The sequence below is a fragment of the Neovison vison genome, chromosome 6 (genome assembly GCF_020171115.1).
Source record: "Neovison vison isolate M4711 chromosome 6, ASM_NN_V1, whole genome shotgun sequence".
Lineage (NCBI taxonomy): Eukaryota > Metazoa > Chordata > Mammalia > Carnivora > Mustelidae > Neogale > Neogale vison.
In genome coordinates, this window is record NC_058096.1 from 152,429,424 (window position 1) to 152,455,898 (window position 26,475).

Genomic DNA, 26,475 nt, shown 5'->3' on the forward strand with positions numbered 1-26,475 from the left:
TGATTATATAACAGAGGGATAAGATGCATAAATAAATGGGGGCAACATGGTGGCTCAGTCAGTTGGGTTTCCAACTCTTGATTTCAGCTCAGGTCATGATCTCATGGGCTGGGGGATCGAAGCCTGCATGGGGCTCTCTGCTCAGCAGGGCGTCTGCTTGGAAGATTCTCTCCCTCTGCCACTCCCCAACCTGGCATGCTCACACGTGTGCATGCTCTCTTTCTCTCTCAAATAAATAAGTAAATCTTAAAAAAAGAAGATACACGAATGAATGGAATAATCACAGACATTATAACTGAAGTCTGGACTCAGGTAGTTCCATTTGGTAGCCAATACCATAGTTATTTGGGACTTGAAGGAAATGACTTATAATGGATATGTGGATTTACCCTGAGGATTTACCCTTTTGAAAACAAAACATACTATTGTTTCCAAAAAGCAAAAGTACCTGTTCATAATGAAAATCTTTCTTGGATTGGATTATACCCTTTCTTGCCTTTTAAAGGTAAATATGCCACAAAAAAAATAACTTTTCTAGCAATTTAGAATGTTAGACTTTATTCTGCTTTAAAGCAGTGTTCACTCTGGAGCTCTTTGTGGCCCATAGAATGTTTGTCCTCAGTAGCCTCAGCCTCCTGTGCATATGAAATTGTGATTTCCATTGTTCCTTAAAACCGCCCTGTGGCTTCTTTAGCCCCTTTTAATTTGTTACAGCTAATGTGCTTGGGAATTTAAAAATCAGATAACCAAGCTAATTTTAACTGTGAGTAAAATAAGAATAAATAGAATCTGGTCGTCTAGGTATCAAGTACCTGGGCTGGTTTTTATACATGAACTCTGTGCCTTGTCTTTAGTTCCTTGGAGCTCCATTTGACTTAATTGCTGGTTTTCACTGTGTTCTGAAAAGGTGAAATGTTATTCTATTTTCTCCAAGAGTTATTAAAGACTGACAAGACATTGGGAGTGCCCCACATGCACAAAGTTCAAAGTCATTAAAATTCTCACATCCTTGAATATTCAGTTATAGTCACTAAATGAAAATCACAGCTTTTTTTTTTTTTTCCCCCACTCCAAGTTTACATGGGAATTTTTTCACAAGAAGTAATTGTTTGTTCCTTAAAAGAGTTTGAGGGAAAAAAAACTTTCATCATCTTCCCTGTAGGGTTGCTCAAAGGGTTAGCAACACTCATAATTCATGCATTCTTCTGTGGGTCTCACCTGGATGCCACTGAGTAATCATCTGACCCTTTCTTTGGGTTTTATTCGCAGTGGAAAGGAAAGACACTTTAAAACTGTCCCATAAGTGGTTTAAATGAACTACTAGATATCTTTAGGTTTTAGTTTTCATTTCCACTAAATCACAACTCACATCTTGCTTTGTCCTCAGGCTGTGCTTCCTAGTACATTGTAAAGGGGCTATCTTTTATATTCCCTCTCTTCCTTAGAGATAAAGGGACTTGAAACCAGAATAAGTGCTTCCTATATACAAGTTGGAAGGAAAACCTAAATTTTACACTTTCCCTGGAATCTATGACTCCAAAATTTTTCTTTCTTCCCTTGATTATGTGCCACCTATACTGAAACTTCCATTAGGCCGTTGATTTACTTCTTGTCATTTGACTTCACTGTATAAGACTCTGTACATTTGTTTGTTACCAACCTTTACTTGATCTTTCTGTTGTGTTCGTGACATATTGAGTTGTGTCTAGAATGCTCCCACCAGTCCTCCTGGCTAGCATTTACCCATGCTCTTAATCTGTGTTGCACTCCGAGAGCAAGGCTCTGTCCTAGCTTTCTAACATACATAAAGTAATTACCCACTTTATAGATGAGAATACCAAGGTCGGAGAAGTTAAGTTACTGGCCTTAATTAGCAAGTAGAACTGACCCGGAATTGTATCCTGGAGGGGTGGATGTACCTCTTTATGCCAGTACTCTGTGCAGTGCCACTGATACATGGCCACGATCAGTGGGCTGATGGCTGCGAGCAGAAAATGTCTGTGCATGCCCATAATATTTCTTTCGGAAGGAGTAGAGATGTAGCCTTGGGCTCATCTCCATTTGACAGAGGGATCAATTTCTTCACAATCCGTGGAGTTTTGCAGACGTGTTTCCCTATGCTGCCAAATTGCATGACTCTCATGCAAATGCTTCCAACTCATCTTCACTCAATTGCCTGTGCTTGCACATGATCTCAGGGCAATGAGCTGAGAAATAGACAGAAAACTGCATAGCCACTGTGTGGCTTTCGGGGACATGAACATGGCCTAACCAAGTTTACCCTCAGTGTCACCTCTAACCGCCTTAGGTAGATGGGCCTAAATTGCACACTGTTAAGCACTAAATGAATATAAATGAATATAAAATATGTCTCTAAGTGCCAACTATATGTGAAAACCTCCCGAAAATGTATTTGAAGCTCAGATCTCACTCCAAAAGTGCAGTCTCATGTACCCAGCTGCCTGTCACTTACTCTAACAAGTAGGTGGTATTTTTTGCCCCAAATCAGGAATTAACACCCCCAGTTTTTAAACGGCAAGAGCGATGACAGTTTTCTCCCTGTTAACTACCCTGTTTCCTCTAATAAGTGTTGAGCCATTTCTAGGTTGGCTGACAGTTGTAAATTTTGAATAATTCTCCATTTCTCTTATTTTAGCATCCCCCAGGGGCATTTATGTCAAAGAGTAGCTTCTTTTCTTGCTTTTTTGTGAAAAGATCAGAGAATCTCTTAAGTAATCTATAAAATGCTGTTCACTATCCTTGGTAAATGTAAAATTTAATAGTCCATAAGAGTTTTCAGAAGCAATAAAAATATTTTAAAATGATTTAAGTCCAAGGGAAATGATAATGCCTCAGTATGTTCACTGTGTGAAAGAATCTTCTGGACAGTTTCCCCTCTTTGAATGAGGGAGAGTCTCCTGAATATGGGCAGAGAAGAGAACCAGTTACATGACAGGGAGGGCAATAAACAGATTGGAAATCAGGTTTCTCCTTGCTCTCTGAGAGACCTGTTTCTCAAGTTCTGGATTAGAGAGGCGAGTGTTACTATTCGAAGATAAGCCCAAATCCTGCTACACATACTGGGCAAAGGTTTACCTTTTCTTAATTTAACTGGAGGTAACACCAGAAAATAAAATCTGAAGAAAAACTGTTTAACAAAAACCACAATATTTGCATAGTTCAGATTTGGCGGCGGGGCATGGGGGGTAGAATGGAAAAGAACTTACATGTGATATGACAATTTATATTTACCAAATAAATAAAGGGACCCAAAATCACTTAGTTAATTCTCTGCCTTGTCATAGTAAATGTTTCAATACACTACTTAAGATGTGTTCTGTAATCTGATTTTTAAAGAAATTATAAGATAGAATATTCATTATTTTTTAGACTCTCTGGTCTAGAAAAGTAATAATACTCCTTTAAATAGAAAATGTACATAATCATTAAAACAAGTGAGTTATAATTATTGAGATAACTTTTAAAGAGGTTGGAAAGATGTCAAATAACTTTTGTAATAGTAAAAGATATCAAGTAACTGTTCATCATCCTTTTGATATTTAATAGCTTATTTTTGATGATCATTATGGAAACAGCAAATACTTTTTATGAGTAATATATCTTTCATATGCAAAGAGGATTATCAGCCAAGGTACCATTGTGGTCCTAACACATTGTACCAGGGAGGAAGAAAAAGAGAAAAAAATCAATGAAATGCTATCTTACACTGTAACTTAATATTCCAACCAGATTGTAAAAGGCAGGATGTTAAAGATCATTAATTCAGTATTATTTTTGCCACAGCTTAAAATCACATAAAGTAGTGGAAAGTAGGGAAAGTATTAGAAAATAGAGAGTAGTAGAGAAACAGTAAGATCTTAGAGATTATTAATACATTGAAAATATTTTAGAACTTTCTTTCACTAATTATGAAATAGAGTTGGTCTATGCTTTCTTGAAAAATCTGAAAAATTTGGCTTTTCAGTAAAAAAACTCCTTTGTATAGTTTTTATTTCAGAAGGTTTTTTTGTTTTTGTTTTCCCATTTTTCCTTCCCTACCCTTCCCCTCCCGTTCTTTTTCTCTTCCCCTTCCTCCCTCCCTCCTTCTTTCTTCCTTTTTTTTCTCTCTCTCTCTTTCTTTCTTCCTTTCTGAACCATTTGGTTGTAGTAGAAAGATCACTCAAGTCAGAGTCCAAGCACCTATTTGATTACAGTAGCAATTATATTACATTACTTAACCTCGGTCATTCTCTCGGAATTTCAATCGTCCGTCTAGAAAACAAAGAGGTTAAGGCAAGTTTTCATGATTTTGTGTAAGATTTACAGTGCTCTCCAATTACTAGAAATCCCACTGAAGAGACTATTTTTAATATTAGAAAAAAGGAGGAAAACTCTGTGTATATGTGTGTGTGAGTATGTGTCTGTGAGTGTTTCACGAGAGCCCATCATGATGAGATGAGGGTTTATATCAGTGGTTGACAAACATTTCCTATAAAGAGTCTGTTTGTCATCTACGCTGATGGGTAGGACTGTATTCCAATAGAATTTTATTTACAGAAACAGGCTGTGGGTGGGATTTGACCCAAGGTTGTAGTTTGCTGGCCTCTGATTATACACGCTGGGGAAGGTTTGTTATCTGATACGACCCTTTGGGTGGGCAATTTTGAGGCCATATCAAAAGACTTTGTGAACATGTCTGGCCTTTGACACTGCATTCTCACTTCTGGTAATTTATCCTAAGGGAATATTTGGAAAAATCTATAAAGATATTCTCTACCAGGATATTTAATGATAGCAACAAAGGGGCAACAAATCAAAAAACCTTTTAATAAAAAATAAATGGAGAAATTTGCCCTAAAAATTCCTTTGTTATGATTTATTCTTACAGTGAGATACTATATAACTATTAAAATGATATCATGTGTCTCCAGGTACTGACATGGTATAATATCCATGATACCTTTTTGATTGGAAAAGAAACTATAACACATTAAGTATGCTATGGTTCTGGATTTGATGTTATCTTTAAATTATGAGACTACAAGTAATTTCATTCTTTTAATAATCTCCAATGGTTTTGCATATAGTGTGTTGCTTTCATGATCATATTAAAAAACAGCAAACGTGTTTCAATTTAGAAAGAAAATGTGTAATACTAAAAAGTTTACACACTTACAATGGAGCAAGTACTTCCAATAAAATCTTGAAATATTGTGTATCCTTGTAAACAGTCCATAGCCATCAATTTATTTTTGCAGGGGAGATTAAAACTCTTAGAACCTCAAAGAAACCGGCAGTGCCGCTCTGATTTCAAGATATCCCTAACTACACACTTATAAATGAGTATAAATGAGTAGCTTACTATATTTAACATTATAGTAGAGGCTATAATTTATAATCACAAATTTGTTATATAATATTGTAAGATAGCTTATGAGTTAAGTTTTTCAGAAATAGAGAACAAGCTTGGAAGGCTGTCCAAATCCCCAGATCTGTGGCCTTCCTTGGTTTTTCTATTTAAACTATAAAATTATAGTCTCATTGTGAACACTTTTTATCATTCTGTTCTGTCTGTCCTGAAGTGTCAGTTTTCCTAGGAAACCTTTGTAGTTTTCCTAGGAAAGCTTTGTTCTATACTTAGCAACAAATTCTACTAGAATAAAATATACTGACAAAAACCAGTAGTAACTTCTCGAAAAGTCTGTAGTTAGTGCTTAATATGTTGCTGGAACTCTTTGGTGACATATACATTTTTATAGAAGCTCATTTGCTCTCACGTCAATCCTGAAAGGTACTAGTATTATTCACTATCATTCGTTTTACAGAAGAAGAGGGCGAGGCACAGAAAGGTCAGGTACATGGCCAGATGGTGCATGCTAGTATGTAGCAGAGCTAGGATTCGAACCCAGGGAGACTGGGACTGGATCATCTCACTCCACTGCCTCATGGCACTTGCTGTGTAGCCTCCATGACTGTCTGATACTAAGTTAGAAGATAAATGTGCCCCCCAAATGGTAAAGAGGCAATAAACGAAAAACAATTCACCCTGTGCAACTTCTCATGGATATCTCAGTCACTCAAACAAATAACCTGATGTGCTTGCTTTATAAGAAACTGGAATTTTATTCCAGCACAGGAAGAAAAAGTGTTTTGTTTTGTTTTATTTTGTTTGTTTGTTTGTTTTGAGAATCTGAACTAACTTTTTAGCAGAATGTAAATATGTATCTGGGCACAGTGACACAATGGGCATGGCTTCCAGGTGAATGTTGTTTGCTGGTCCAGAATTGCATCAGGCTGGGGTATAGGCAAGGGTCTGCTTGGTTAAAAGGAAATAAATGTTTATTTCACTGAAAAAGACTTTTTCCACCATGGAACTGAGGGTGTTCTAGGAGACTTTGACACCTCTTTCCTACCTCAATCAGACTTAATTGATGAAAACAAGTTTATAATTTGGGGGATGCCTGGGTGGCTCAGTTGGTTAAGCCTCTGCCTTCAACTCAGGTCATGATCCTGGGGTCCTGGAATAGATCCCCACGTGGGGCTCCCTGCTCAGCGAGGAGTCTGCTTCTCCCTCTCCCTCTGCCTCATCCCCCATGCATGCACACTCTCTCTGTGTGTCTCAAATAAATAAATAAAATCTTAAAAAAAAGGTTTATAATTTCTGAAGGTGCCACCTATACCTAGAAAGCTTAGAAAATATTTTCCAGTAATGACAAATTGTCCTTTGTTTAGAAGTCAATGCTTTATGAAGTTTTATCTTTATTAGTGCCCTGTCCCCTTTAAATTTTGCACAGAATTTGCCCCTCTTTATCATAAATGCCATTCAGAAAGTCATTCAGTTACTGTGGGTGACAATTTTTATTTCACTATTTGTCATTCTTCTCCCATCAGTCATTTGCAACAGCAATTGGAACATAGGCAGTATCATCCCTTCATATTACAAATTCCATTAGCAAGGAAAGAGAAAAAATAGACCTGATCAAAAGTATCATTATAGTTGATGTTTTTTCCCTTAATTCAGAGTTTCAGGAGCCACAAATATAAGACACAAAATGACCAAATTTAAAGCAAGCATAAAAACTACCAGATATTTTTAAGAAACCACTTGCCATTGATTCAAGTCTGAATCCTTGCAGAAAACAGTTAATAAAGATCTGCTAGAAGTAGAACCAGGTCCCAGTTTACTTGTGGTTGCTAGATAAGCTTGTTTGTGGAATGAATTTTTCCCAAGAAAGAAATCTAGCCATTAAAAAAGTTAATGAAGGACTATAAGAGGGGTTCTTATTAAGTTCTTCAAAACTTTATAAGAAAAAGGAAAATTGTATCAAACCAGAAGACCCACCAGGTCAAGTGTCATCTGTCAGCTTCCAAAGTACTCATCTTGTATTACTTACCTTGTTTGTCCTTGTTCTATCTTCTTCATTGGTGCACACACACACACACACACTACACACACCCCATATACACACACCACCCTCCCATATACAAACAGCAACCAAACATAAAATAGTATCAGTCAGCCCTGGTTGTTCCAGTACCCTCAATAACCACTGCTTCCCAATCACATCAGTGTAAAATCAAAACATCTACCCTGCTGATTGAGCTCTCAAATATCTAGCCTCACTCCTCTTTTTAAACTTTATGTTCCCTAGTGCTGTATTCGTCAGGAGAGCCTAGCCTTTGTAGCAGTAACATTTAAATCCCTCTTCTCAGTGAAACTGGGCTCAGGGAACATTTATTTCTCAGAGATACGGTCTGAGGCAGATCAGCAGACCTTCTCTTTTACCTAGTAAGTCAGACACTGGGGTTCCCTCCATTTTGTGACATTGAATTTCATCGGGTTGCCAGAGTTAGCACATAAAATAGAGAATGCTCAGTTAAATTTAAATTTCAGAGGTGACTGCACAGCTCAGTCAGTTAAGCAGCTGCCTTTGGCTTGGGTCGTGGTCCTGGGGTCCTGGGATCGAGCCCTACATCAGGCTCCCTGTTCAACGGCGAGCCTGGTTCTCCCTCTCCCTCTGCTGCCCCACCCCTTGCACTCTTTCACGCTCTCTCTCTCAAATAAATAAGTAAGATCTTTAAAAAAATTAATTAAAATTTCAGGTAGGTACTTCTTTGAGTATAAGTATGTCCATGCAATACTTGGCATATAGTTATACTAAAAAAGTATTTGATTTCCATCTGAAGTTCAGTATTTAAGAAAAAAATAGTATAATAACAATATGTGTTTTCAATATGTGAATAGCATAGTAATATAGTAATTTAGTATATAATGTATAACTTCTATATAGTATTATACTATAATACTGGTATACAGTAAGTAGTAGTAAGTATAATAGCATAATAATTTTGTATAATACTAATTTTTAGTGTAAGTATATCCCATGCAATATTTGGGACATGCTTACATTGAGAGTTGTTTGCTATTTTTCTGAAATTTGAGTTTAAATGGGAGTCTTGTATTTTATCTGGATACCCTACACATTTCAACAAATGTCTTGCAAGGTGACAGCAGCCAAGATAAGAAAAAAAAAAAATTGGGAAGGTATCACTGACACTTTATCTTCTTTGGCCTGGAAGCAGTATATATTGCTGCTAATCTATTGGCCAGAACTGGTCACATGGCATCAATCTGACTGCAGGGGGAACAGACTTGAGGATAGCTCATGACTGACTGGTATCACTGAAGGTCTTCATTTCTTTCACCCTTTGATCCTTGTACATCAGTAAAGGGTGTAGCATGATGACATAGCAGTAGCAGGGTCTGGAAGTGCTTTGTGCATTTAAAGAAGGAACAAGTTCTTCTACCTGGGAGTGGCATGTTGGTGCTGGAATCTAGACCAAACTTTGAATGGGCAGGCATAGGGAAAGTAAAAGGGCACTTCAGGGACAAACAGTGTAAATGTTATATTGGAGATAAAAAAGGCAGAGAATACACTTGAAACTGACATCATCCTAATGATCACACATTGGTTGGAGTATAAATCTCTCAAGGTTTATCCATCATCTCTCTTCTTACCTTATTAAAAAGAAGACTTAAATTTTAGATTGACACATGATATGTTATGAAGATGATCAGAAAACTTGGAAGAGTGAAGGTTGTGGGTTATAGGTAAATTTGTCAAGAGAGTGATATAGCCGATAAGAATAGATGACAAATCCACCATGATACATTCATTAGCTTATACCTCCAACTCTAAGAACCATGGGAGATCTTGTCAGATTAAGAAATCTGAAGCTTCTGGAAGTTTTAGATAGATACCTTAAAAATCATGAAGATATCAGTAATCATCAGGAAAATGCAAATCAAACCACAATGGTGATATCACCTCATGCCAGTCAGAATGGCTAGTATCAAAAAGATAAGAGGGGCGCCTGGGTGGCTCAGTGGGTTAAAGCCTCTGCCTCTCTCTTTGGCTCAGGTCATGACCCCAGGGTCCTGGGATCAAGCCCCGCATTGGGCTCTCTGCTTGGCAGTGAGCCTGCTTCCCACTCTCTCTCTGCCTGCCTCTCCGCCTATTTGTGATCTCTGTCTGTCAAATAAATTTAAAAAATCTTTAAAAAAGAAAGAAAAGAAATAACAAGTATTGGCAAGGATGTAGAGCAAAACGAACCCTAGTGTACTGTTGGTGGGAATGTAAATTGTTGCAGCCACTGTGAAAAACAATATGGAGTTTCCTCAAAGAATTAAAAATAAGAATACCATATGATTCAGTAATTCCACTACTGTGTATTTACCCAAAGAAAATGAAACTTTAATTTGAAAAGATATAAGCACCCCTGTGGTGTTTATTGCATCATCATTTACAATAGCCAAGATATAGATGCAGCCCAGGTATCCACTGGTAAATTAGTAAATAAAGATGTGATGTATATCTATAGATATAGATAAAGGGAATATGACTCAACCATAAAAAGAGTGACATCTTGCTATTTGCAACAAAGTAGATGGACCTAACGACTATTAAGTGAAATAAGACAAAGGCAAATGCCATATGATTTCATTTATATGTGGTCTCTAAAAAATAATTGATCAAACAAGCAGACAAGACAAGAAGACTCTTAAATACAGAGAACACACTGGTAATTGTCAGAGGGGAAGTTTATTAAAAAATTATAAATATACTATACAGAGAAAGAAAATAATCAGGCTTAATTGTATTTAAGTTTTTACCTTATATGTTTGTTGCAAATTCAGTGATTCAGAAGTTGTGAGTGTTTTTTTGCAGTGGACTTGTCTAGCTGTTACTGAATCATGACAGGAATAACATGAGACAAGTTGGAAGAGAAAGAAAAACACCTTTTACTTTGTTTTTATGTTTGTTTGTTTTTGTTTTTGTTTTTAACATTTTATTTATTTATTTGACAGACAGAGATCACAAGTAGGCAGAGAAGCAGCCAGAGAGATCGGGGAAGCAGGCTTCTTGCCCAGCAGAGAGCTGGATGTGGGGCTCGATCCCAGGACCCTGGGATCATGACCTGAGCTGAAGGCAGAGACTTTAATCCACTGAGCCACCCAGGCGCCCCCACCTTTTACTTTGTGAAAAATTTAAAAAGTTATCCAACAACTTAAACCTGAAGAAGTATACAAATCTCTTTTCTAGAAATACTCAGTTAATATGAATAGAAAATAGGGAATTCTCATGACAGACATCTTGAAAGATATACATACTTGAAAATAAGTTCCTTGCTCCTGGAAAAGAAAGACAGAAAGCTTTTGGTTCCCATTCACTACACAGACACAGTACCTGCTGACCCAAATTTGTTTTAATAAGATACTTTTGCAATATCTCCAAATTAAAAAAAAATTGTGCAAGCCCATAAATATTTAAGAAAATAAAACACTACGTGACAAATCTGCTGCTATCCTTAGATGTCACATTATAATTATATTTCAGGGGTTAATGGATCGCATTCTGAATATTGAAATTGAAAATGAAAATCTTGACACAGCACAGCAAACTTTGGGGAGTGAAAAGAATGTTTACTCTTGCTAGGGTTAGTGGACAAGTCTGGTCAGAACATCACAAGGAAAACATATTTCTGTGCTTGGGACCGCGTTATCTCAATGTTTCACATTCTTGCCCTTTTTGGACGCTGTAGTTATTATTCCAAAGTCTCAAGGGTTTGCTGTAAGATCTAAATTGTTACACTCACCCTTTCTGAGTGGGCATCCATACTCAGGGCACGCATTTACAAAAAAAAGGACATATTTTTCTAAAAATAGTCTCTGTACTCTAGAATCTTACCTACAGCATGACTCTGAGAGTGGCCTCGTCTTCTTCTCACCTGATTTTTGCAGTCCCTGAAGCGTGCACAGGAGTCATTTTATATCTTCTTAAAATACAGTGAGAAAGAAGTTAGTTGGTGATGGGAGGCAACAATCATCATCTCTAAGCAAAAAAGTGAATAGCAGTAGCGTTATTCGAATGGTTTCTCTTTGAATCATTTCTTCCTCACAGTTTTTATTGGATGGGCCCTGAAGAAAAGGAAAGGGAAAAAAAAAATCACTATTGCTCAATACCTCAGAACTGAAGAGTTTTGTTTACTCCTAGGTGACCATGATAACAAATGGGAACGTGAGATTGTTGTGTTCTCTTTGTGTGTTGTTTCTGAGGGTACTCCCCTCTGTGGAGAGACAACATGGCTAGAAGCTCAATGCAGTTCCATGTCCCGAGTTCCCAGCCTTGTTCTAGCACTAACTAGCTGTGTAACCTTAGGCAGGTGAACTTAGTACTCTAGGGCTCAGGTTTTCACCTGCAGATAAGACTAATGAGGGAACAGTTTCAGCCTCATAGGGTTATTATGAACACTGAATACATTGATATCTGTAAAATGCTTGGTGTTCACTATGCCTTCACACAGTGAAGGCACAGTGAAAAAAAATATATTTTCTATATATATTTCTCTATATAGAAAATATAAAAAAAACAAACACTGCTTTTATTTAAAAATTACCAAAGACTATCTCCCACATATACACTTTTTCCCTGTAATCTGATTATTTCCAATGTTTTAGGTTTTAAGTAGAATTATGAAAGCTGCTTTAGGTAAGGTTTTCTGGAAAGAGGAAGTTAGGTGGAGATTTGCAGGCATAAGTTCATCGGGGAGTGCCCTTGGGACCAACAGTAGTTGGGAATGAAGGAAGGAGAAACAAGAAGAAGGAATAGTTGGGTTGTCGTGAGAGCTTGCTAACACCTTGATCTCATGGGAAGCTCTAGAGTTGGAATGGCTTTTCCAGATTGTCTCAGTTTGGGGAGAGAGGACCAGGCCTCTCTACATCCTTTCACTTTAAATGCAAGGTTAGAAGTGAGGAGTCTTTAAATGGAAGCTGCTGTTGTGATGGGGGGGTGGGGGTGGGGCGGGACGGGGAGTGCATGACCTTGGGCCAGGTGAGTCTTTTGGCCAAAGGTACTAGCCCTAGAGAGTCTCATCTGGCGGCTGGCAGCCACCCACACCACCAGCAGTTAGGAGAGTGGACCCCTCAGTCCTGAAGAGAGCATCTGGTGACCTGTCGCCACAGCTGTCATGTGGACACATATAAATTAGTATTTTATTTGTCACCAGTGTTTTAATTTGCTTCAATATAGACCTTCCATGCTCAGATGGAAAACAGTGTAAAGCAATTTTCTTATAGTATCAAATTAACTGGTCACAATGAAAAATAGCATTCCCTCCAGGCACTTGCCTCCTTATCGCCTGAAAAATCCACCATGTGAATTTTGATGTTTCAGCTTGTCATCCCATTACAGTGTACACACAGTATCTTGAGTTTGTGAGTTCGTAATGTTTGAACATTTAATAATTATTGTAAACTTCTTCCAAGCCTAGATGATTATAAGGTTTTTGTTTTCATTTCTGTGACGTAAATAGCGTTGTAGGAAAAACAAAGGTCTTTTTTAAATATACATGTCATTATTCCATGCTAAGATATCAACTGTATTTATTTTTTCTATTTGCTTTATTATCCTTCTTAATATGCAAATGCATTTTCCATAGGCATATTTATGGTAGGTATATGTTTTTCATTATCTCTTTTGTTTAACTTAGTGTCACAATCATAGACATTTTCATGTGGTTAGTAACTTTCACAGTTATAATTGTAATAGAGACACAAGGGGGGTGCCTGTGTGGCTCAGTCGGCTGAGCATCTGCCTTTGGCTCAAGTCATGATCCTGGGGTCCTGGGATCAAGCCCTGCATCAGGCTCCCTGTTCAGTGAGGAGTCTGCTTCTCCCTCTCCCCCTGCCTGCTGCTTCGCCTGCTTGTGCTCTCAATCCGTCTGCCAAATAAAAAAATATTAATATCTTAAAAAAAATAGAAATGTAAGATTCCAGCAAGTTGCTCTACTATAAATTGCTTCACCATTCTCTTATTGTTTGGCTTTTAGCTTGTTTCCAGGTTTTCCCTATCAAATCATAATATAAATTTTAAAATTCTGAACTCAGTAAATTAATTCAGTAAATAGTAGCAGTCAATACTGGCTCATATCAAAGTACAGGGCAGGCATAACAATGATAATATTCAGTCTCTGCCTCAGTGGACGTGGGACAGCCATATAAATGTGGCTTTAGTGATGTGGTAGAGCCGAGACAGCCGTCATCATTTCTAACTGTGTAGGAGGGAAAGAATCACTGAGGAGGAGGATTTTAAGCTAGGCTTTGCAAGGTGAGTAAAATTTACACAAAGAAATAAGATGATGAGGGAATTTTGAGTCAAAAGAACAGTAACAGCAAAGAAAAGGGGATGTAGAAGTAATTACAGATATAAGGAACCATGAGTCAACTGGTCTGGTGGCTTATAGGAGATAAAAGAAGTGATGGAAAAGATAATTTAGAATCATGTATTCTGGGAACTTGGCCTCCATATTAAAGAATTCGGATTCATCTGTAAGTAAAAAGGTAGTTTTAAAAAGAATACCATGATTAGATTTATGCTTCAGAAAAAGTCATTGGCATTACCCTGAACAGATTGGTTGGAGAGACAGACAGGAGACTCATATTCTAGTTAGAAAGATACTATACTAGTTCAAGGAAAAGTTATCAAGCTATTCTTTCATATTTTGTTCTTGCCTTCATTTCTTCATAATTCATGAATATCTAATCACTTTAGCGGGATGTTAGGCCTGGGGCTATTGAAAATCAAGGTCTATTTAAAATTATCCATCTTTCCAGCAAATATGAAATGAGAGCCCACTTTGGTCAAGATGGGTAAATCAGATTCCTACCAATGCTTGGTCCTGAGGTCCCAGTCTGGTTGTGAATAGGGTAGAGCATTTGGTGATCACAAGTGAATGCATCAGCTCTATGTATAGGACAATTAAGTTCCTCACCAAGTGATATTCCACAAAGGAGATTAGAGGGACTCTCTAAATGACTTTTCATCTCAACTCTTGAAAACACAGTGGATCACCTCCGTCTTCTTATTTCTTTTTCACCTCTATCTACAAACAGAAGCAAAATCCAAACCTGGAATTGTAAACCCAAATGGAACGATACACAGGCCAAGTTGTCTGGCTATTTGGGGATCAGGAGAAATTCGAATACCTTGAAACATGTTGCATTCATTTACTGAGTTAATTGGAACACTTCTATGAGAAATCAAGGGTTTTTGGATGCCACTCTGCATTTTTCACACTGCTGTTCCCAGTCTAGGGAAAGACTGATGCCGCCCCCCACCCCCCTCCTTTCTTGCATTGCACCTAACCTTCGTCTTAATTCAGGCATATGGTAGGACACCAGGCTGTTGTTACCGTATCACTTAGATGTCATACTTAGGAATGAGTCACTGCTCTAAAAATATGCTTTGTTTAAAAGGACAAGACATATTTTCTAAAATCTTTCGCAGAACTAATGTAGTATACTAATTCTTACACACTAGCTATTATAACTGAATCAAGTGCTTGATAAAAAATAAGAACATTAAGCCAGATTACGTTTGAAATATATCATTTGTGAAAACACGTTTTAATTTAAAGACAGGTTGAAAGTGATTAGCTGCATTAGGGATTTTGAAGTGTGAATTTCATTATTCTGCCACAATCAGTTGTCTTGTCAACTACCATAAACTTAAATAAAGAATAAGCTTACGACCAGGGAAATATGTCATCTGCTTTCAAAGGACAAATTTATACCTCAAAACCATTATTCAATCAATGCACTATTACTTGATGGTTTGAGGCAAGAGTTATCTACCTTTGCGTTGGTATAATTAAAGTTCCATGCCCCTGGAGGTGTGGAAGGGGTGTAAGTAAGGGAGCAAACAGCATAAGCAAGGTGTTTAGACAGGACACTGTCAGATCCCCTGGGATTTTCATTTCTCTTTTTAAGATTTTATTTATTTATTTAAGACACACACACACACACACACACAGAGCATGAGCTGGGGTGCGTGGGGCGCGGGGAGAAGCAGGCTTCCTGTTGAGCAGGGCTCCTTCCCAGGACCCTGGGATCATGACCAGAGCCAAAGGCAGAGTCTCAACTGACTGAGCCACCCCGGTGCCTCCCTGGGCTTTCATCTGTTCCCACATCTCACCCCAGAGGGATGGAATTTCCAGCTCTTAGTATCTGTGACTTCTCTTCTTGGGATGGCCCTCAGGCTGCTAGTACTGCTCTGCCTATAGGTACAGAGAGCCAAACAGCTGCTCCCTGCCCCACCAGAGGCCCTTACCCAGTGACCCTCTGCTGCCTGACTCTGAAAGCCCCATTCACTTGCTCAGCTCTGTGGTGTGATTTACATTCACTCTTCCCTGCAAAGTGTAGGCTAAAGCTACCCTTCATGAAACTTGGTCTAAAATCATTCCCTTGCTTGGGTTTTTCTCTGCTGTCGCTTCTGTAACTCCAAAACAGGTTGCTCTGGGAGCATTTCCTTAATAAATGGCTTCCAAATAAATACCTGTCTTGAAGTATACTTCTCAGGAAGCTGAAAATAGTACTGTTGCATAAAGTCTCTCTTTCCTATAGCCAACCTTTTAAAGATAAAGTCTGTGTTAATAAACCTTCTATCTGTGCAAATATACACTGAGAGGGCTAAGCGTAATGAAACAGAACATTCCCAAGAACTTGAAATGGCATACGGATCCGGCAGATGGGGTTTATAGGAAGACCAAAACCAGGCTACCTATATGACAATTGCTTTTGAAGGTACCCAATGCATGGTGACCATTTCTGCCAATCTTATTCTATCTCTACACAAGCTACAACCACAATTCGAAGATGCGAGAAAGCTGTTGAGCCCGAGCTCTGGCTGGAGGTCTAGATCCCGTAAGGAAGGTGCTATCCGTGGGAAGATCGAAAGGAAGACATAGGAGAGAAGTTGTGGGAAACTGCAGATTTTACTGTTTGCTCAGTTCAGAGACTTCATGCACAGCGGAAAGGTGGGAAGTGTTGACCTCTGCTCAGGACATCCACACGAACTGTTGGACACTGGGATTGTCCAGCGGTCATCCACTTAGAAATCTGATTGGGATTTTAACCTAGTCATTTTAAGAACAATTGTGAACCATAGGAAATTCACTGACTATATTTATAAATGCAAATCTGCGTAATTTTCTCCTTGTTTTGGGTAAGTAGGGAAAAAAATCTAACCTACAAAGGCCATCCTGTGGCAAAATGAAAGGGAATGATATCGTGAAGACAAGAGGGAGAGCAGACCTTTGAACACTATTTATAACAGGAACCAGAAAAAATTTAGAAGACTATTTGTCATACTTAATCTGATTTAAGGAGACATCGCCTTTGGTAAACAGGAAGAGAAACCCACGAAACAGAATAAGCCGAGATGAAGGGACAACAGGATGAAATGAAAAGCGGACAGGATGTGAGGCCAAGGCAACAAGCTGGGGTGAAATGGGAGCTCAGCGAAATCAAAGACGAACACAGGGAGGCAAGAACAATAATTTTAAAAATTAAAATCACGTTGTAGTCAGGCCTTATACTCACACACCCACACACACACCCTACTGGCACAAAGAAGAACACAAGAAAATAATATTAAAAGAAGTGAATGATATCCAGGACAAATGAAACAGATATAATTGAGAATTATAAGTGTTCTGGAAGGAAGCTTGATAATGTGGAACCAAAATAACAAAGACATAAGTGAAGGACCTTTGTCCAGATCTGAGAGTTTGAGAGAAAAGGAAGGAGGGAAACTAAAATGCAAATGGCAGGAGTCTGCCATGATCAAGGCAAAATTATTTAAAGGAGAATAAGACACATATCGGTGATTTTATATATATATATATATATATATATATATACACACACACACATATACACACACATACATACACACATATATGTATATATATATTTGTTTTACACACACACACATATATATGTGTGTGTGTGTGTGTGTATATACATAAATATATATTTGTTTTTAATGTGTGCGTATGTATATATATGGAAAAGAATGACAAGCACCCAGGAAGAAAGATCCAGGTTATCTCTAAAGGGATTAGTATTAATTTAGCACCATAGAATTATTGGCCTTTCAAAATTCCAAACGATGGTGAAGCCAATTTAGAGGAACTGCCATTTAACTCATTTGTTTAACAAATATAAGCTCCTATGTTAGGAGCTTATATGTTTCTAACATGTTAGATTCTGAGAGTACTACAGTGTAAATTTTTGTAAGCTGAAATGAACTGTGTATAGAATTAAAAAATAATAGATCATGGCGACTACATGCAAAGTCTGATGTAGAAGTATAACCACCAAAATTATTTATTTGCTGGACTCTTCTCATGGAGTGTCTGATTCAGTAGGTCTGGGGTACTTCCCGATAATTTGCATGTCTAAGAAGTCCCTAAGTGATACTGATGATGTAGCTAGTCTGGGACCCACACAATCAGAACCTCTAATTTATATTAACTAAAATTTGGGAAGGAAAATACCAGAAATGCTCAACTGCATTGGAATGATTACATAGTTGTAGACAGTGAAATAATATTTTTGAAGATTATACAATGCTATAGAAAAATCCCAATTGAGGGCACCTGGGTGGCTCAGTGGGTTAAGCCTCTGCTTTTGGCTCAGGTCATGATCTCAGGGTCCTGGGATCGAGTCCCGCATTGGGCTCTCTGCTCAGTGGGGAGCCTGCTTCCCTCCACCCCCGTCTCTCTGCCTACTTGTGATCTCTCTCTCTCTGTCAAATAAATAAATAAAACAAAATCTTTTTTTAAAAAAGAAAAATTCCAATTATAATACTTTACAGATTACTTGTCATGTAAGACTTTATGAACCATGTTCTTTAACTATATAAAGAAATTCAGATAAAAAGACAGAGAGAGATGTCAAATACACAAGGACAATCAGGAAATCCAGAAATAGTTGCACTTATTATCAGTATTAAGAACAATAATTTTATAAATTTAATAATTTTATTAAATTTATAATAATTATAAATTTTATAAATTATTATTATAATAATATAATTTGTGTGTTCTTAATAATTTTATAAATTTTTGTCTGTATAATTTTCTGCATTTTCCATATGAACATGCATTCATCTTATATTGAGAGAAATTAAAATAATTTTCCCAAAAGACCTCAAATATTGTGTCTTCAGTTCAGCTCCTACAAAGTTCCCCATTCTATCGAGCCAAATATGAATTCCTCAGTCAACTCATCATGGAAGCTTTCATCACATTTTCTATCATTCATTAAAAATTGATGATTTACATTAGCATTTTAAAGGCTCTGAAAAGTCTCAATATTAAATATTATTTCAGTATTTTCCAAACTTATTTTTCCACAGAACAGTGCCGAACATGCCTCACTGTTTTACAGAATAGTCCACACAGCCGCATCAGCTACTCTTTCACGTTTACTGAATGAATGAATGAAACCAATGAATCAAGGAATCACACATATTGAATACCTATTTATTAATATTTTCTTGTTGATGAACCTAAACTAAAGGTTTCCCTCATTAAAGCCATTAGCATCTTTATTTATATATACTTATACTTCCCATTCCCTAAGTATCCAACACAACATACTTTAAAAGTGCCTACTGGGAGTAAGGTACTCGATGTGTAAAGGTATTTATTTTATCTTATTTCACATGGTCAGATTTCAGCCAAGTATTAATTTGCCAGTTCCTCATTTATTTCAGTTTTCAAAAAGCTTTAAATTACTTTTTTTTTTTAAGATTTATTTACTTATTTATTTATTTGACAGAGAGAGACACAGGAAGAGAGGGAACACAAGCAGTAGGAGTGGGAGAGGGAGAAGCAGGCTCCCTACTGGGGAGGGAGCCCCTTGCTGGGCCGTCCCCAGGACCCGGGTGTCATGATCTGAGCAGAAGGCAGATTCTTTTTTTTTTTTTTTAAGATTTTATTTATTTATCAGAGAGAGAGAGGGAGAGAGAGCGAGCACAGGCAGACAGAATGGCAGGCAGAGGCAGAGGGAGAAGCAGGCTCCCCGCTGAGCAAGAAACCCGATGTGGGACTTGATCCCAGGACGCTGGGATCATGACCTGAGCCGAAGGCAGCTGCCCAACCAACTGAGCCACCCATGCGTCCCCAGAAGGCAGATTCTTAAGGACTGAGCCATCCAGGTGACCCTTTAAATTACTTTCTATAGATGACTGTCTATCTACATGGTCATTATTCAATTTAACCGAGTGAGAATTTCATTTAATATGGGTGAAAACTGACAATGAAAGAATTCAAGCATTCTCTCCCAGAAACATACAAATACCAGATGGAGTTTCCTGCATTCTGAAAGTTGATGACACTGCACTTCCAAACAAATATTGTATGCCAATAATAAGAACCCATCTGGAATTTTATAATTAATTATTTTCTCTGCCAAAGATTCTTTTTTTTCTACTGTAATGGCTACCTTCCATACCATTCCTACCTTAGATCATAGGATTTCTTATGACCACTTATTTTACAATTACATGATCTATAGAAAAATATGCAAAAATATTTGGAATACTTGGTAACTTCACAATGAAAATAGTATGGGATGTTTTCATATATAAACAGCAAGCTTCCCAGCACGCTACCAAAGATTAAAAAAATGGAAAGGGGGGTAGGGTTATGGACATTGGGGAGGGTATGTGCTTTTGGGTAAATTGGAAGGGGGAGGTGAACCATGAGAGACTATGGACTCTGAAAAACAATCTGAGGGGTTTGAAGTGGCGGGGGGGGTGGGAGGTTGGGGTACCAGGTGGTGGGTATTATAGAGGGCACGGCTTGCATGGAGCACTGGGTGTGGTGAAAAATAATGAATACTGTTTTTCTGAAAATAAATAAATTTGAAAAAAAATGGAAATGAAAGTCTCTGAAATAAGGGAAAAATCATTAATAGAATTTAAATTTGTGACTTTCATGTGAAGATTACAAAACTTTGTCCCCCAACACTGCATATAGAACAAATGCCCCAAAATACTGTGTTCAGGAACATCTAATAGAATTAAAAGATATCATGATTTTGAAAGAGAAGGACACCAAAGGGCGACTGGAATTAAAGATGATCATTTGATCTTATAAAGTGTGTTTTTAAAATGTCTTGATGGATGCAAACATTTCCTTCATAATGAGATGATGAAAACCAAGTACTTTCATGTGGAATCCTAGGTTTTAAAAAAATCAAACCACTTTAAGAATATTACTACCTTCTTTTAATAAACACAGCCAGACCTTTTTGGGGTGAGGGGAAGAGATAGGAGAACCAAAATCAAAGGGTTTATAAGGTCATAGATTTCATGGTCTGATCCAAGAAAGATAGTGCAGACTAGGGCTCTTGGGATCCTGACTGGTGAGATGATAGTCAGAGAAACCTCTAGAAAAGCAGATCATTGTAGAGGACTGACTGCCTTTTCTGTTCACAATCTCTCCTTTCTCCTGTTCCCAAGAGCATTCTTCGACTGGTGATAATCCTGGGTCTTCCTTACCCCTTCTAAAGGCCATTCATTAATTTGTTTATTCAACCAATATTTCTTGAGCTTCTGTTACACCCCAGCCAGCCTTGTGGGGGATGAGAATCCAGGAGTGAACCAACACTTATCTGAACCCTCAGCCGGGTTATAGCAGTATAGAAATTCTTACATCTTTTTCCTCATTAACACAGGCGGAGCCTCTATCCCTAATTACACAACAGAATGTTTTGATACCATATCTTCACTCACTCAGTTAATATTTATTGAGGGAGAAAACTACTCCAGTTTTTCTTTTAAACCGAGGGGAGAGAGAGATATTTTAAAAGATCCTTTCCTATGTTATGTATAAGTATTATAAGTGAAGCACTTTTCTTAGAAAATGCCTGAATGTATGGTTGTTGTTTTTAATATATATATTAATTATAATGTAACATAATGTAATGTAATATAATATATTGCAGTGAAGCCCGGCTGCATAACTTCAGATTGCATACATAAATCATGGTATGTTACATTGAAAAAATCTCAGCTGAGACGAGGCTGCCTCATATTCAAAATTGGAGTAATAGTACCTAACATTAAGTTATTATGAGATCTCAATGAGATAAAATGTAAAAAAAAAAAAAAAAAAAAAAACAAACTTAGGACATAGCACAGAATATGTTTCTCTAGTTTCTAGTATTATATAAATTTTTATGTTGATATTTTAGATAATAGAGCATTTTGTCTATTTCAAACCAGAATATTTAAAGCACCTTGCAGTACCTTGCCAGGAAAAATGTTGGGATACTACTCGCCAGCAACACCTTATTCTTCAGGAGGGAAATCATCCTGTTGTAATGATGCATCAGCTTAAGGCACGTCAGCTTCTGGAATGACAAGGCCATCAGTCTGGGTCTAAATACAGGACACCTTTATCATTTCCAAGAAAGAATATCTTTAAAAAAAAAAATCAGTCTCAAAATGTTACTGAAACTATGCTGCTTTTCTTCCTCTTCTAGAAGAGGATGCTTTCAATCGCAGTATTTTCCCTGAGTCATTATTATTAGTATAATTATTGTTATTATTATTTTCACCCCTTCCTTCTTCACGAGGACAGAAAGGACACTCTTAGGCCAATCTTTTTTTTTTTTTTTTTTTAACATGTCTTTCAACCCCAGAAGGAATTCCAAGCTTTCTGTTTTTCAGCAGAAGAAACTAATATAAAGTGAAGAAGAGAGAAATTTATTCTCCCCTCACAGCAGTTTGGGGAAGGAAACTTAAATTATGTACCAAAACATTTATTTTCTTATATGCGGTGTTTGTTAAATGGCTACAAAACCCTAGGGTAAAGTGAAAGGAGTGCTTTCAGGAGTATATAGAAAGTGAGTTATTAGTGTGGTATTGCTGTGTCAAAAAGAAAAAAAAAATACTGGCTTGTGCCACTGCTTGTGAATCTTTGTGTGTTTGAAAAAATTTCCAAGGTCAAGTTTCTAAAAGTATGACTTGAAAACAGTGATTTCTCTACTTTTACAATTATCCCGTTGCACTGCGGAGTTCTGGCATTCTCTAGAGGGCGGTTCTTTGTGGACATTGTTGATCTTGGTATTTTTCTGTCCCTTCTGGATGAGCATCAGCTCACTTATTTTTTTTTCTTCTGCTGAGCAATATTGTTCCTGGGCCCTTTTGTTAAGTCACAATAAACGAGACAAGCAACCAGCAGGTCCTTGACACAAAGTCACTTATTGATCTGAAAACCGTGCTGTGCTCACTTCACCTTAAAACCCTGCAGCATAAAACTCCAGGCCCTCGAAAACAGCAGAAGCTTTAACACCCAAACACTTGCCATCCTTGTTTTCAGTAACATCTGACATATTTAGAGAAGAGCACCCCTTATTAAGAAAACAATTACTAGTGTTTAGTTATGGTAACCTTGACATCCAGCATCTTCCCCAGGTCTCTCCGGAAGTTAAATACTATGTCTTGTTGTCCCCCAAAAGTGCACGAACACAGATCAGGCCAGTCAGTGTCACCATCTTATGGCTGTTGTTGCAAATTAACAAGAGTCTGTGTTGCTCCTTAAATTACGTCATTTTATAATAAAAGGCCATTTTAGAAGAGAGGTGAAGAATTGTTTGTCAGAAAGAGTTATGTGACTTCCAATGCCTAAAGTTTTGCATGGGACTGGATAAAAGAAGAGTTTTTGTTATGCGTATACTCATCCATTCCTTCCCTCATGCATTCACTCAGTCTTTCAGTGGCTAATATGAGCCATAAAGTGTCATTAAGTCCTGCTGAACTGTCCCGTTTTGAACAAAATCATTCTGTTCTCTATTGTCTTGGCCCTGACAATTTGTTAGGATAAAACACAATCATAAGCAAACTACAGATTGTCCTCGGTACAATGAAGGACATTAGCAGCATGTGGTGATAGAGACTAACAGAGGGGAGAAGGAATCCAGCTTCTGGACAGTCTGGGAGATGATCTGTTATTCCAGTAAGAGGAAACAGCGGATACAACAGTCCTGAGGCAGTGTAGCCAAAGTGCAGGGAGGGGAGAGGATATCATGAGCTTTGATATAAAATTGTCAGAAAGTTCGTTGTAACACATGGTCAGGTCATGTTATCTGCCCTGTATTATTTCATGCAACTCCTTGTAAATTGCTCAAGTTGCTTGTAAACTCTTTGGCCTCTGTTAGATGTCCTTGTTAAGTTCTTGAACTCATACTTTACTTACCTGTCCCTAAATCGTTGCTGAAACTAGGATGCTGTTTTCCTTTCATCATCATGCTAAGCAAAAAAACCACCACCACCACCACCAACAACAACAGAGGAAAAAGAGAAAAATGATTCCATTTGTGTGAGATTCTAGGAAAGACAGATTCATCCATGAAATTCATTAGGAAGCAGATCAATTATTAATTGCTGGGGCCCAGAAGCTGCAGGCAGGGGTGGCTCTAAAGGTGCAATGAGGGGCTCTGGGTGGAGTTGGGGGAGGGGAGGAATGAAAGTATTCCATACCTTGATAGTTACAGTGGTTCTACAGTGACTATATTTACAAAATTCATCAAACAGTATACCAAAATGGGCCATTTACTATGTGTAAATTCTATTTCAATGAAGTTGGTTAAAAATTTATAAAATAAGAACAAAAAAGAAAAGAACATTAAAAAAAAAAAAAAAGCTCAAATTTCCTTTCTCCATCATCTCTTCCCTAGTCTGACATAGCTTTCCTTCCACCATTGTGTTATGGGCTATGGGTTTTTGTACTTGTGACAAGCACACCACATACAGCTTTTAATGAGTATCTTGGTGTTAAGCTGGCTGTTTCTCCTTGGGGCTTGCATATTCCCTTGGGAGAGAATCTGTATCTCATTTGTCTTTTTCTCCCCCACTTAGCACCTACCTCAGAACTCATAAAAGGACTTCACTGAGCACTTGTAAAATCAATAGCACTATTTTCATATTTACATCCTGCCTCCTTCCCAAAAAGGATGAACAGGAAACAACATTGATTTCCAGAGGTTGATGAATGAATGGAGTCTTCTTGGCACTGGAGTCCACATCCTGGCTCCATGTGTAAAAACTGGGGGCAAAATGGGTTTTCAACCTCCCTTCTTCACACCTGTACTTGCTTATTGATTGAGTGAAATGCTTGCAATGGTTTCTCTGTTCTCCAGTAGGGAAATGCTGTACAGACGCTCTGCATTTTCCTTCTTAATGGTCCATTATTTCTCTGCAGAGAGGCCAGGAGTAGAATCAGTGTTGGCAAACCACAAAGAAGTGGACACGACAGTGTAATAGGAAGGCAGCTATTATGTCCCATTATTACCTCGAGTGAAAGAAAATCGAAGGAGCATAGTGGTCTATTGCATAACTGCCACTCTTGGGTTGTTATGGGGGAAAGCTGTGTAAATCAGCCCTCCTGTGCTGGTTCTTGAGAAGACTTTCTCCCCTTCCCACAGACCCTCTCCCTATGCAATTTTTCGTTTCTCAATTGGCTGATTCCCTGGAATATTAGCTTTTCAAAATATGACACAGAAGTTCACCAATTCCTTCCAACTCATAACACTTTAAAATTGCAACTCCAAATTATTTCTGTTAAAAATAGCTGATTTTTATGACTCCTAGGGGATTTCTTATTTTAATCTGAAACCTGCAGAAATGGTTCAGTTTTGTAGAAATGATGGGGGAATGTCTGCTCTTAGCAGTTTTTGTGTTCAAGGGCAAATCAACCTCTGTGCTTGCTAACTCTAATTTTCCAAGGGTTATGAGACTTTAATTTGATTCTTTATCCAGTGTGCATAAAACGTTCACTGGAATTTGCATAATACATTTATTGTATAATCACTCTTCACGTTGGTTACCTGCTTCCTCAAATGAACATTGCTTTTTTAAGGGGATATATTAATGTAGGGCCAATTTGAACTTTGTAACTAAACAGAATTATGTATATCTCTGAAGGACAAACATAAAGGAGAGAGAGAAGGAGAGCATGGACTTGTTCTGAAATTGGCTATTATACAAAAATAGCCCCGATCCTGCATTTCCAAATATTAATTTTGCAAACAGAAGCAGGGGAAAGATTGCTGTCTTTAAAAACATAGAGATTTATTATGTGGAGAAGGAATACACTTGTCCGGCCTGTCTCTTAAAATGCAGTTTAGGCAAGTAGATTCCTTCAGGATGCTAGAATTTAGCACAGTCTAAGAAGGTGAGGGAGTTGGAGAAAAGGGTGCCGTAGGCTTTAGGCCAGGAGCTTGGAAGGTGTTTTAATTCATTCAGTGCCCAGAGCCAATATATAATTAAGGTAATATTATTATTACCCTCAGTTTTGGTTTAGTGTGCTGTGTCTTTGGACTCACTGCTATCAAACAGCAGAGCTAAGATTTGAACCCAGACTATATGAGGTCAGCATCTTTGTCCTTCAACTAAACCAGACAGTTTTCCTTTAAATAAACTTGTCTAGGCGAACCATGAAAGACTATGGACTCTGAAAAACAATCTGAGGGTTTTGAAGGGGCAGGGGGTAGGAGGTTGGGGGAACCAGGTGGTGGGTATTATAGAAGGCATGGATTGCATGGAGCACTGGGTGTGGTGCAAAAACAATGAATACTGTTACACTGAAAAGAAATTTAAAATTAAAAAAATAAATAAAAATAAATACACTTGTCTAGTTTGAGCCACCTTGGGGACTGTGTATCTCTTAACATCAGCACTGTCCAGTGGAGTCTGAAGAGCACTTGGCACAGGGACTATTCAGAGATTGGGAAACCTGATAGAGGTTGCATGAGATTATGTCGGAGATCTCCATTTTTTTGTAATTTTACAAGGATAGTAGGTGCAGTCCAGACCTGATGAATAGCTTGTTGCAGACCAGAGTGTCTCAGTCTTTGATGTGGATACAATCATCTGGAGATCTTGTCAAAATATAGAGTCTGACTGAGTAGATGCACAGTAAGAGATTCTTTTCCTTTTGTTTTTGTTTTTTGTTAGGATTTATTCATTTATTTGAGAGAAGAGAGAGAGAGGGAAGAACATGAGCAGGGGAAGAGGTAGAGAGAAAGGGAACAAGAGAATCTCAAGCAAAACCCCCTGC

General features: G+C 37.8%; 1 protein-coding gene across 7 annotated transcripts in view; it reads left to right on the plus strand.

Moving 5' to 3' along the window:
• Positions 1-26,475, plus strand: part of RBMS3 (RNA binding motif single stranded interacting protein 3) — a 582,541-nt gene that overhangs the window by 108,659 nt on the left and 447,407 nt on the right. The window lies entirely within an intron of this gene.